Source organism: Ailuropoda melanoleuca, chromosome 14 (assembly GCF_002007445.2).
Source record: "Ailuropoda melanoleuca isolate Jingjing chromosome 14, ASM200744v2, whole genome shotgun sequence".
Taxonomy (NCBI): Eukaryota; Metazoa; Chordata; class Mammalia; order Carnivora; family Ursidae; genus Ailuropoda; species Ailuropoda melanoleuca.
In genome coordinates, this window is record NC_048231.1 from 10,755,530 (window position 1) to 10,769,305 (window position 13,776).

Consider the following 13,776-nt stretch of genomic DNA (forward strand, 5'->3'; position numbering starts at 1 on the left):
TAAAGACTATAAAAGAAATTCACCCTACGCTATTTCTTGTAAGTGTTGACTCCCTGTCAGAATCTATCTGCATTTTTTCACTCTCCAGTGCCTTCAGGGAGTTGTTTTTTAGTGTATTTTGTCCAGAGTTTATGTCTGGTCAAGCACAGGGGCTTACTAGGACATATCATAAGTGGATAACTCCAATAACATTTTATTAAGTTATCCATTTAATTTAGGACACAGGATCAATCACCCACTGCCAAAGATTCTTGCATATCAAAACTTTCTGAATACCACTTAATTTCTGCTACTCATTATGATAATTGTGCTCACGTTTTTTTAAAGATTTTATTTATTTATTATTTGAGAGAGAGAGAGCACAAGCAGGTGGAGGGGTAGAGGGAGAGAGTAAAGCAGACTCCCTGTTGAGCAGGGAGACCAACGCAGGATTTAATCCCAGGACCCTGAGATCATGAATGCAGATGCTTAACTGACTGACTCACCCAGGCACCCCTCACATTGTTTTTTTTAAATTTTTACTTTTTAAATAAGCTTTTTATTTTATTTAATTTAAAGATTTATTTATTTATTTGAGCGAGAGAGAGAGGGAATGGGGAGGGAGAGAGTCTTTAAGCACACTCTGTGCTGAGCATGGAGCCTGACGTGGGGCTGGATCTCATGACCCTCAGATCATGATCTGAGCCGAAACCAAGAACCAAGAGTCAGATGTTTCACCAACTGTGCCTCCCAGGCACCCCAATAAGCTTTTTTATTTTAGAATAGATTCAGATTTACAGATAACTTATGAAGATAGAATAGAGTTCCCATATATCCCACACCCAATTTCCCCTATTATTAACATCTTATTTGTGTATGGTACATTTGTCATAATTAATGAACTAATATCATTACATTATTGTTAACTAAATTCCATGCTTTATTTAGATTACCTTAACTTTTACCTAACATCCTTTTTGTGTTCCAGGATCTCATCAGGGATACCACTTTATATTTAGTTGACATGTTTTCTTAGGTTCCTTTTGGCTGGGACTTTTCCTTGTTTTTGATGACCTTAACAGTTTTAAAGAGCATTAATTAAGTATTTTGTAGAATATTATTCAATTGGGATTTGTCTGATGTTTATCTCATTAGACTGGGGTTATGTGTTTTTAGGAGGAAGGCCACAGAGGTAAAGTGCCATTTTCATCAAATTTTATCAAAGGGTATTGCTATGGGCTGAATTGTGTCTTCCCTCAGCCCCACAAATTCTTATGTTGAGCCCTAAGCCCCAGTTTGACTGTATTTGGAGATAGGGTCTTTAGAAGGTAATTAAGATTAAATGAAGCATTAATGGTGGGGCCCTAATCCAATAGGATTAGTGTCCTTATAAGAAGAGACACCAGATCTCTCTCTCTCTCTCTCTCTCTCTCCATCACATGAGAATACAGTGAGAAAGCGGCCATCTACAAGCCAGGAAAAGAGCTCTGAACAGACACAGAATTGTCCTGTGCCTTGGACTTGAACTCCTCAGCCTCCAGAACTATGAGAAATAAATTTCCGTTCTTGAAGCCATCTGGTCGGCGGCATTTTCTTATGGCAGTCCTAGTTTATTTAGGCAGGCATATAGTGTCAACATGACTTACAGCCTTGATAACCTGGCTGAGGTAGTTTTGTCAGGTTTCTACACTGTAAAGTCACTCTTTCCTACCAGCCTCTTTTCATAGTATACTCTTTGCTGTTGTTGTCTTAAAGATTTTATTTTTAAGTAATCTCTACACCCAACATGGGGCTTGAACTCACAATGCCAAGATCAAGAATCGCATGCTCGGGGCACCTGGGTGGCTCAGTCATTAAGCATCTGCCTCCAGCCCAGGGCGTGATCCCAGGGTCCTGGGATCAAGCCCCACATCGGACTCCCTGCTCTGCTGGGAGCCTGCTTCTTCCTCTCCCACTCCCCCTGCTTGTGTTCCCTCTCTCGCTGGCTATCTCTCTCTCTCTGTCAAATAAATAAATAAAATCTTTAAAAAAAAAAAAAAAAAAGAATCGCATGCTCCACGAACTGAGCCAGCCGGGAACCCCTGTACTATAGTCTTTGGAAGGAAGTCCACAGATTGTCTCTTGACCCGCATTGTCTTTGACCTCTGCTACTCCAGGATCCCATATGTCCACTGAAAGCAGGGAACCCATGTCAACTGTAACTTCTTCCTTCATCAAATCTATCTACAGGAAACAGCCACCACATAGCTTATGGGAATACCGGTGCCCATCCACTAATATATTTCTCAGTGCCTTAGTGGACAGAGTGTTCTCTGGGATTTCTTAGGTGAAATAGTGAGAGACTGACCATTCATACATGATAGATCTACTCCAGCCTTTCTATCTCCTTAAGACCTTGGATTCCTTCTTCTAAGTTATACCAGAAAGTTCTTGCATCTCAACTTCATTGGATGTAGGCCACTACTTAAAGTTTCAGTCAACCAACTGTAGGTGCCATTTCCAGCTGCACAAGCCAGCACATTAAATCTAGAATTGTGGTAAAAGTGCTCATCAATTGAATTGAATTGGTTAATAATTCAACCAAATCTGGTGTTAGAATCTGTTTTTCTTGTTTATTGCCTTCCTGGAAAAAAAAAGAACTCATTCTTTCACATATTCTCCAAGTCTGCAAATATAAATGAGCAAAATATTGTAATAATAAGCACAAGTCATTTCTTCCCGAGTCAGACTTGGAACACATTGAGATCTGACTCTAGTTTGGATCTAGAGCAATGCTCTTCTGCTGGCGATGATTTTTTTTTTTCCTCCCAGGGTATATTTAGAAATGCCTGAAAACATTTTTGGTTGTCACAACTTGGGCTAGGGGAGGTGTCACCGGAGCCAGTGGGTAAGAGGTCAGGGACGCTGCTAAATACCTTTCAATGCACAAGACATCTCCTCACAGTGGTTGTCCATAGCCCAGCATGTTGAGAAACTCCGATCTACAGGTAACAAGGAATGGTTGGAGTGGAACTTCAGGAAAACAGACATCCCTCACATAACGTTGTTACAAGGCTTTTAAGCAAGGGGTGGAAGGCTGTCTAACTTTGGAGGTTCAGAGAGATTTGGACACCCTAGAATCTTAACTTGGAGCTAACCCAAATGTCACCATTCCAGTTTCAGTGTCATACCCTTTCCCATCAATGCCCTATCTCTCACCAGACAGTTCTGGCAAGGCTATCAAATCAACTTCTGTTGTAATTCTGAAATCTGCAAATTCCAATTTGATGTTTGATTTCAGCAAGATTAGTTCGCAGGTATTAAAAATAAGGGATTCATGGGGCGCCTGGGTGGCACAGCGGTTGGGCGTCTGCCTTCGGCTCAGGGCGTGATCCCGGCGTTATGGGATCGAGCCCCACATCAGGCTCCTCCGCTGGGAGCCTGCTTCTTCCTCTCCCACTCCCCCTTGCTTGTGTTCCCTCTCTCACTGGCTGTCTCTATCTCTGTTGAATAAATAAATAAAATCTTTAAAAAAAAAAAAAAATAAAAATAAAAATAAAAATAAGGGATTCTTTAGGGCTGCCATTGAAACTTTCGTTCTCTGTCATTGAACTGAATGTTTAATGACTTGAACTTTCCATTTCTTATGTAAGTTCTTTGGTGGGTGCAAATGAAGCCACTCCCAACATAGAGTTGTTACAGTCACCATTGCCATCAGATAGTCATATGTGGCCCTGAAGCATTTGCTTTAGTGGACACTTCAACAGAAATGACTACAGGTGATAAGTTGATCACTAATGATGCCACTACATCCCATTTCCCACTGACGACTTGCTTGACACTGAATTTGAGTTTAAGGGTGTAAATAAATCAACCCCAAATCCTCTATCTCAAAGTCTATTTCCTAGAAGCACTCTTGGGACCATCTTCTGTATTAGTCAGTATTCAGTAAAGAAACAAACTATAGCAGTTATCTTAACTAAGAAAATTTATATAAAGAGTTATTGGAGGGGTGCCTGGATGCCTGAGTTGATTAAATGTCCAACTCTTGATTTTGGCTCAGGTCATGATCTCATGGTTGTGAGATTGAGTCCCACATCTGGCTCTGTGATGAGTGTGGAGCCTGCTAGGGATTCTCTTTCTCTTTCTCCCTCTCCCAATCCCCTGTGTATGCTGTCTCTCTCTCTCTCTCTCTCTCTCTCTCTCTTTCAAAAATAAATAAAGGGACAAAGCCCAGACCTTTAAAAAAAAAAAAAAGAGTTACTGGAGATATCACAGGCACTGGAGAACTGAAAAGAGAAAGTAGAACAAAGACGTAGTAATTGCAAGAAGGAGATGGGGAAATAAAGTGTCAGGGTTGGGATTATCGGGATTAAACCCTCAGTAGCTCCATGGGGGGGGCCCTGCAGTGCTGTGACTCAGGCCTCTGAGGAGAGTTGCTGCCTCGCCCCTACTGGTCTCTCTGAGGAGCATGATGAGGCTAGTTCTGGGAATATGGAAAGGAGTTCAGAGCTGGAACCAACTGCTGCTGCTGGCACGGAGAACTGTTGCCTGGGTGACTCGGATAGAAACAGGAAGGGAACAGGAAGGAGCAGTCCCTTCTCCCTTCCTCCTGCCTCTGATCTCCCACTATTGGCAGAACCTGACAGAGAGCCAGGCTGGCAAAGGAAAAATGTGAAATGCAGAGAGCCAGCCTCAGCACCATAAAACAGAGCATAGATGGTGGCTTTGAAGCTGAGGAAGCTGAGGGTTTCTTCATAGCCAGCACGGTTAGACAAGCATTGCTCAAATCACACACAAAAGGATGAGGGAGAAGCAGGAGTCTAGGACATTTCAAGATTTTTAGCGTTAGTCACTGAATGACTAGTGGAGAAAGAGGGAGAATACATGTGGAGTGGGCAGTCAGAAAGGAGCTTGCTTGTAGCATGTGAAAAGATCTGCTGGGGCTGATAAATTTAGTTTGAGAAGCCTGGAGTCTAATATAGTACAATTCAAAGTGTAGTCTTTGGACTAGCTGGTTTGCAGTTTAAAAAAATCCCAGTTAAAGAAATATAAAATCCATCATTTTAATCATTTTTACATTGTAACTATATCTATCTATCTATCATCTATCTATCTATCTATCTATCTATCTATCTATCTATCTATATCTTAAAATTTACCATTTTAAGCATGTTTAAATTCTGTGGCATTAAGTATATTTACATTGTTTTGCAACTATCACCACCATCCATCTCCAGATTTTTTTCCATCATCCCAAACTGAAACGCTGTGCCCAATAAACAGTAACTTACCATTCCTCTCTCTGCCCAGCCCCTGGTCATCACTATTCCACTCCAGTCTCTATGAGTTTGACTCTTCTAGCAACCTCATATAAGTGGAATCATGCATCACTTGTCCTTTTGTGTCTAGCTTATGTCAGTCAGCATAAATACCTTTCAGTTTCATTCCTGTTGTAGCCTGTATTATAATTTCATTCCTTTTTAAAGCTGATAACATTTCATTTTGTGCAATTTGATTTTTTAAATGCATTTTTATTTTTATTCATGTTTATTCTATTTATTAATTTTTTTAAAGTACGCTCCATGCCCAGCATGGAGTGTAATGCAGGGCTCGAACTCATGACCCTGAGATCAAGACCTGAGCTGAGATCAGGAGTTGGATGTTTAACTGACTATGCCACCCAGGTGCCCCAATGCATTTTTATTTTTATTATTATTATTTTTTTAAAGTAAACTCTACTCCCAGTGTGGGGCTGGAACTCATGGCCCCAAGATCAAGAGTTACATGTTCTACCAACTGAGCCAGCCAGGTGCCCCGTAATCATTTTTTAGCAGTCCTCAATAAGGTAAAAGTGTGTGCCAGAATGTAAAGTATCCATGTCAGCAAGCACATTTTTGTTGGTAGAAGTTTTCAGTGAAGGAAGCAGTATGCTGATTCACATTTTGGAGCAAGGTCCTTTTCTCATCAGGGCCCAGCACTCAGACCACTGGGAGTAGGTATTTAGAAACATAGCTTTGGAATGGAGTTTCGGGAATCATTAACCTGTAAAAGAAAAAAAAAAAATCCAAACCAGAACCAGGATGCAGAGGTTTTTTTGAGTGATGTAATTTACAGCCACCTTCTAGGAAGAAATTAGAACTTCCAATAAAATGCTCACACAAGGGGCGCCTGGGTGGCACAGCGGTTGGGCGTCTGCCTTCGGCTCAGGGCGTGATCCCGGCGTTATGGGATCGAGCCCCACATCAGGCTCCTCTGCTATGAGCCTGCTTCTTCCTCTCCCACTCCCCCTGCTTCTGTTCCCTCTCTCGCTGGCTGTCTCTATCTCTGTCAAATAAATAAAAAATAAAATCTTTAAAAAAAAATGCTCACACAAAATTCTAATAAAACTGAAGGGATTAAAACTTGCGAGAAGCCAGGTAGCCACCCCCTCACCTTTCAGTTCAGATTGTAGTGAATTTCACCAAACATGCTTTTCTTTTTGTACCTAATTTTAAATGATTTTCTTTCTTTTTTTAAAAAAAATATTTTATTTTTAAGTTATCTCTACACCCAACATGGGGCTAGAACTTGCAACCCTGAGATCAAGCGTTGCATACTCCACTGACTTAGCCAAGCCTGACACCCCTAAAATGATTTTCTAACCAATCCCTTTTCTGCCCAAATAGCCCTACCAAAAGTAAATCTTTGAATTGGACTTCTTAAAGGATAACAGTTAAAAAAAAAAAAAAAAGGAAAATTATGACTCAGATGAAGATACAAAATAAATACCTGTCAAAGATTTAATTTAACTCATTAATTAAGGGAACTGGAAAAGATGTTACAATCAGTTTAAAGGAAAACTCAAAGACCTAACAAATACCTAAGCCCATCAAAAATGTTGACATATGGGGCACCCAGTGGCACTGTCTGTTAAGCTTTGGACTCTTGGTTTCGGCTCAGGTCATGATCTCAGGGTGGGATTGACCCCGTGTGGGGCTCTGTGTTCAGCGTGGAGGATGCTTGAGATTCTTTCTCCTTCTTCCTCTGCCCCGCCCCATCCTCTCTAAAATAAATAAATAAATCTTTAAGAAAATGTTGAAATAAATTTTCTCAATAGACACAAAGCTGGCTTATTGAGGGGTGTGTGGGGGCAGGGTTGTCAATAGAAGCGTCACCTAAGAGCATTTATTTGCACTCTGAAGACAATAGTTGTTTGCATTACTATCGGTTTTCTACAAATTAACCCATATCTCTTCAGCATTGTAAGAGAGCTCAAAGACTGTAAAAGGCACAAACCCTATAGAATCTGATAGGTGGGAAGGGTATGCTTAGAACAATGCACTTTTCCATTTCTCCATAATCTTTTGGTCCATTTAGAAATATCCTACTTTAGGCCTTCTCCCTTGTTGCAAGATAGTAAAGAAATTTTAATGTATGCTCGTAATAAAATTATTTGAAAGTTTTTCTTTTCTTTTTTTTTTTAAATTATTTATTTATTTTAGAGAGAGAGAGAGCATGGAGGGGAGGGCCAGAGGGAGAGAGAGAATCTCAACTAGGCGCCCCAGGAGCGCAGAGCTCATGACCTGAACCTAAATCAAGAGTGGGACACTTAACCAAATGAAAAAAAATTTTTTTTTTAAGATTTTATTTATTTATTCAACAGAGCTAGAGACAGCCAGCGAGAGAGGGAACACAAGCGGGGGGGGGGGGGAGGAAGAAGCAGGCTCATAGCAGAGGAGCCTGATGTGGGGCTCGATCCTATAACGCCGGGATCACCCCCTGAGCCGAAGGCAGACGCTTAACCACTGTGCCACCCAGTCGCCCCCAAATGAAAATTTTTCTTAAACAGTTGGCTTCTAACAGTGGTTGCTGATGTGGGAAAGGAAGGCGGAAGTCTTGAAAGTAAATAATTTTCACTGAATTCTTATGTTTTTTGTATGGCTCCCCTATTCGTAACTAGACCAGGTATCTTCTACTTTGTTCTCTCTAGGGCATCAATCCTAAACCTTCTGCAGAGGCTGGAGGAGCAATCACTTGGCAGCTAGGGAGGAAATCTGGTGGTTTATCTGCTTTTGAAATGGACGTTTAACCAATTCTTCTTCTTTTAGTCCCAACTCTACTGCTGCTCCTTGAGGTACCTAGAGCTGCCAGTCGTTGAGCCTCTGGTGTTTCTCTAGGGCAAACCAGGCGTGCTCCTGGCCTGTCTTTTGATAGATGAGGAGTCGGCTAAGTCAGTTCCCACAATCCTTCTGTTTTCCAAGATGTTGGTGATTTATCTCCTGTTCTCGAAGAGACTGACTATACAAACAGACAGTAGCCAAACCATATATGACAATAGAACTCTGACCCATAACTTCTACCGCAACCAGCCTGGGAAGCCAAACCACAGCCTCTGAGGCAAACAGCCCCGAATGGTTAAAACTTGTTGGTGAGTCAGCTTTCTTACATTTTGCCCCTACTTCCAACACAAGACCAACCAGAGAATGCCAAACCAATCACGTAAGAAGCCTGGTTTCTAGCTAGCCCATCTCCAGCTTCCTCACAAGAATGACCACCAATCAGAGCATGTCTGAAGCCATCCCTGTTTTCACTATAAAACTTTCCCACTGGTCTTTCTGCCTTTGAGTCTTTGCCAAATACTAGAGATGGTGGCTGACTCCCTGCTATGTTTACTCTCATTTTGGTGGTCTTCTTTTTCTGTAACTTTTTTGCCTTGACATTTTGGGTTATTTCCCATTTTTAAAGAGAGATTTCAGTAAGAAGTGGAGTTACATGTGGTTCAGTCCATTATCTTTAACTGGAGTTCTCTTCTCGTGCTTCTTGCTCTGTGACTTAGATGACAGCAATTTACCCTTTACCCTCCTGTTCCAGAAGGCTGGCAAATAACCTTTGCTTTTCCTCTTGCAAACATGGATACAAAATTCAACACGTATTTGCATTCCTCCAAAGAATTTACTGGAACAAAAACATTGGAGAATGATACAGACTTTACCGAATCTTACCTATGAGAGATAGAAGATGAGGTTACATTACATGTACACACCCCACACCAAAGAACTTCAGTCAACTTTCCAAATACTTTAAACATTTCTTTCTCCCCGAGAAGTCTCTCCTCTGAGATATCTTTCTCTTTCTTCCAGGAAGTTGGGAGCCTTCCTGACTCCTCCCTTTATCTCTGACTGGTCCCATGAATCTTCTCATTTCTTATCCTTTTACCCCACAAAGCAATTCAGCTCAACACCCATGCATACCACTCACTACAAAACAAAAGGAATGTTGACTCACCAGCCTTTCAACCCCTATTGTTGGTTGAACATGTCCCTGAGCAGGGAGAGTCTCACCATCATTCTAAGGGGCCCTCATGAATCTCTTCGCTTCCAAGAGGTAGTCTTGTTCCAGCTCTTTAGGAGAGAGAGAAAAGTTCCATATCTCTCTAAATCACAAAAAAAGGATATCTTTTCTCATTTGCTAACAAATACTCTTCTGTCCTTCCAGCTAGTTTATAAGCTTCTTGAATGCATAGCAACATAATTTTTATAATCTGTATGGTACCCAATAATATTACTAAAGTTTATAGAAGGGATCAGTGGGCAGAAAGGATGGATAGAATTTTGATGGAAGGAAATAGGATTTTCAGAAAAAGCTTAATTTAGTGGTTCCTCTAAGCTTTGACCTTTAACACACTAAACAAATCCAATAAAGTGTTTTCACTTTTCATTTGCTTGTTTGTTCGTTTTTAATATTTTATTTCATTATTTTTTTAAAAGATTTATTTATTTTAGAGTGGGAGAGTGTGCACACATTTTGGGGGCAGGGGTAGAAGGAGAGGGAATGAGAAAATCTTATGCAGATTCCCCCACTGAGCACAGGACCCAAGGCTGGGCTCGATTTCACAACCCTGAGATCATAACCTGAGCTGAAATCAAGAGCTGGACACTTAATTGACTGAGCCACCCAGGTGCCCCTTTAATATTTTATTTTGGAGTAATCTCTGCATCTGGTGTGGGGCTTGAACTCACAACTCTGAGATCAAGAGCTGAATGCCCCACTGACTGAGCCAGCCAGGTGCCCCATGTATTTAACAGGTTTTAGTTGACTTGAGAGGTATGCATTCATTATTAATACCTTTTAATCAGTTAGGAATTGGGTTTCACTGCTGGCAACAAAGACTTTTTACTACAGTGGCTTAAAAAATTAGTGTATTTTCTAATATAAAGAAGTCCAGAGGTAGGTAGTTGAGGGTTGATACGGAAACCACAGAAGGCATCAAGGATCCAGGCTTCTGTCTCTCCATTCCACCTTCCTAGGCACCTGGTTCCATCTTCAAAGTACCGCTGTGCTGGAGAGCTGCTGGAGCTCCAGCCATCAAGGCCTTGTCCTAGCAAGAATTAAGTGGAAGGGTAACAACAAAAAGGCAAAAAAAAAAAAAAAAAAAGGCTTGTGACAGTTGTCTGTCCCCTTTTAAACTACTGAGAGTCCAGTGCAAAAACTTTTGTTTAAACCTCTTTGGCTAGAACTTAATCACATGACCATACCTGTTACCAAGGGAGACAGAAAAAAAACTTATGAATGCAATTTAAATGTATTTTTTAAGTGTAATTTTAAATGTATTTTAAAAATGTCCTCTGACTTTTGTCACTAAGCAGAGGGGAGAATGCAGATATTGGGTAGGCCACAGCACTTCCTGCCATAGTTGGTGAATTTTCTGTATATGACATCTCAGTATTTGACATCAAGGTGTCTTCAAAATCAATGAATAAATGAATAAAGCATTTTTAGACAAATCAAGCAGTTCATGGCACAATATTTTAAAATGAATTAACTTTAATTCTAGAGCAGTTTTAGGTTTACAGAAAATTTGAACAGAAAGTAAAGAGAGTTCCCATATACTACTTCCCCCACCCCAACACACCCATACACATACAGTTTTCCCCACTATTAAATCTTGCACTCGTGTGGTAATTTGTTACAATTGATGAACCAATACTGATACATTATTACCAGCTAAAGGGCATAGTTTATTTTAGGTTTTTCTCTTTGTGTTGCACAGTTCTCTGGGTTTTGTCACATGCATAATGTCATGCATCCACCATTACAGTATCATACAGAATAGGTTCACCGCCCTAAAAAATCCTCTGAACTCCACCTATGCACCTCTTCTTTCCTCCCCAGGAACCCCCGCAAGGCACTGATCTTTCTTTTTCTTTCTATCTCTCTCTCTCTCTCTTTTTTTTTTTTTGAGAGAGCATGTACACAAAGGGTGGGAGAGGGAGAGAGTAAAATCTCAAACAGGCTCCACGCTCAGTGCTCAGCACGGAGCCTGAAGCAGGGCTCGATCCCATGACCATCATGATTATGACTTGAGCCAAAATCAAGAGTCAGACACTTAACCAACCGAGCCACCCAGGTGCCCCACTGATCTTTTTACTGTTGCCTTTTCCAGAATGTCATGTAGTTAGAAACGTACAGTATGTACCCTCCTCAGAATGTCTTCTTTCACTTAGCAATATGCATTTAAGATCCCTCTATGTCTTTTTATGGTTTGATAGCTCATTTCTTTCTATTGCTGAATAATATCCCATTGTATGGATGTACCGGTTTGATTATACATTCACCTATCGAAGAACATCTTGGTTGCTTTCAATTTATGACTAAAGCTTCTATAAACACTTGTGTGTGGGCTTTTTTTTTGAAATAGATTTTTATTTATTTATTTGTCAGAGAGAGAGAGTACACAAGGGGAGAGCAGCAGGCAGAGAGAGAAGCAGCCTCCCTGCTGAGCAAGGAGCCCAGTGCAGGACTTGATCCCAGGACCCTGGCATCATGACCTGAGCCAAAGGCAGATGCTTAACCAACTGAGCCACCCAGGCATCCCTTTTGTGTGTAGGTTTTTGTGTGGACTTAAGTTTTCAACTCATTTGAGTAAAAAACCTAGGAGCGTGATTTCTGGATCCTATGGTAAAGCTGTATTTAGCTTCGTAAGAAACTGACAAATTATCTTCAGAAGTGGCTGTATCATTTTGCATTCCCACCAGTAATGAATGAGAGTTCCTGTTGTTCCATTTCCTCATCACCATTTGGTGTTGTCAGTGTTTGAATTTTAGCCATTCTAAAAGGATTTAGCCAATGAGATGATGATATCTAATTATCGTTTTAATTTATAATTTCCTAATAACATATAATGTTGAACATCTTTTTTTTAAAAAAGATTTTATTTATTTATTTGTCAGAGAGAGCTTTTAAAATATATGTTTTTTAAATTTCTAAATATAGTTTTAAAAATAATCATTTCATTATTGACTTCTAACTTAATTGTAATATGATCAGAGAATGAGATCTGTGTGATACCAATTTTTTGCAATTTGTAGAAAGTTGCTCAATGGCCTAAATCAAATGTAATTTTCTTAAATCTTCCTTGTAAGTTTTAAAAGTATTTGTGTTCTCAAAATGCTGGGTGCAGAGTTCTATACCTGTTCCTTAGAAAATGTTAATTAATGGGGCACCTGGATGCCTCAGTTGGTTAAGCATGACTCTTGATTTCGACTTAGGTCACGACCTCAGAGTTGTGAGATTGAGCCCTGTTTTGGGCTCTGTGCTGAGTGTGGAGCCTGTTTAAGATTCTCTCTCTTCCTCTCCCTCGGTCCCTCCCCTCCTCATGCACATGCTCTCTCTCTCTAAAAAAAAAAAAAATGTTAATTAATGGTGTTGAAGATATTCCTGCAATGTCTGGTTATTCTTGGATATCATTACCTATGTAGGTATTATTGACTGAATGCTTTGTGTCTTCTCAAAATTCATATGTTGAAAACTGACGCCCAATATAATGGTATCAAGAGGTGGGGGCTTTGAGAAGTGATGTGGTCATGAGAGCGGACTCCCTCATAAATGAGATTAGTGCCTTATAAAAGAGGCCCATGAGAACTCCTTATCCCTTGGCCAAGTGAGGGCACAATGAAAAGACAGCAGTCTATAAAGTAGATAGCAGGCACTCACCAGAAAATAAATCTGCCAGCACCTTGATCATGGACTTCCCAGAGTCCAAAACTATGAGAAATCAATTTTTGTTGTTTATAAGCCACCTACTCAATGGTATTTTGTTACAATAGCCTAAATAGACTAAGACAAAGAGTGAGCTACTAAAAAGCTGACTGGGAAGACTTTATGCACAGATGGGGCTTGTTGGATTGGACCTTTAATTTAGGGTGATTGCTTATGGACCCAGACAGTTTATTATGGTGTAGGGGAGGAAATATTTTTTCTCTATCCTTCTAGATTTTTCTGGCTGGTCTATTATTTAAATTGACATAAGACGGATTAACAGGAGAAAACAAATTTAATTATGTACATAAGAATGAGACCCAAGGACAAGCCAGGCAATTGAGGCTCATATGCCATCCTAAACTATAGAACAGGATAGGCCCTGGGGCTTCAAATGGGAGGAGCATCATTCACAGGACAAGAAGAAGAGCAGATATTTGGTAATTAGATATTTGCCCTGCGATACATCAAAAGTTATTGAAAGTTATCTCTGGTAATAGCTCTTTTTCTGGGCCAGACTCCCATTCTAAATTCTTTTAGGGAGTTAAAGGAGAGGTAAAACTTTTTCTTTTTTTTTTTTTAAGATTTTATTTTTATTTATTTGACAGAGAGAGAGAGAGAGAGAAAGCACGTGCAGGGAGAGTGGCAGGCAGAGGGAGAAGCAGGCTGTCCACTAAGCAGGGAGCCCAAGGTAGGACTCAATCCCAGGACCCTGGGATCATGACCTGAGCGGAAGGCAGACATTTAACCGACTGAGCCACCCTGGCATCCCTCTCCATTTCGTTTAAAATGTCACTA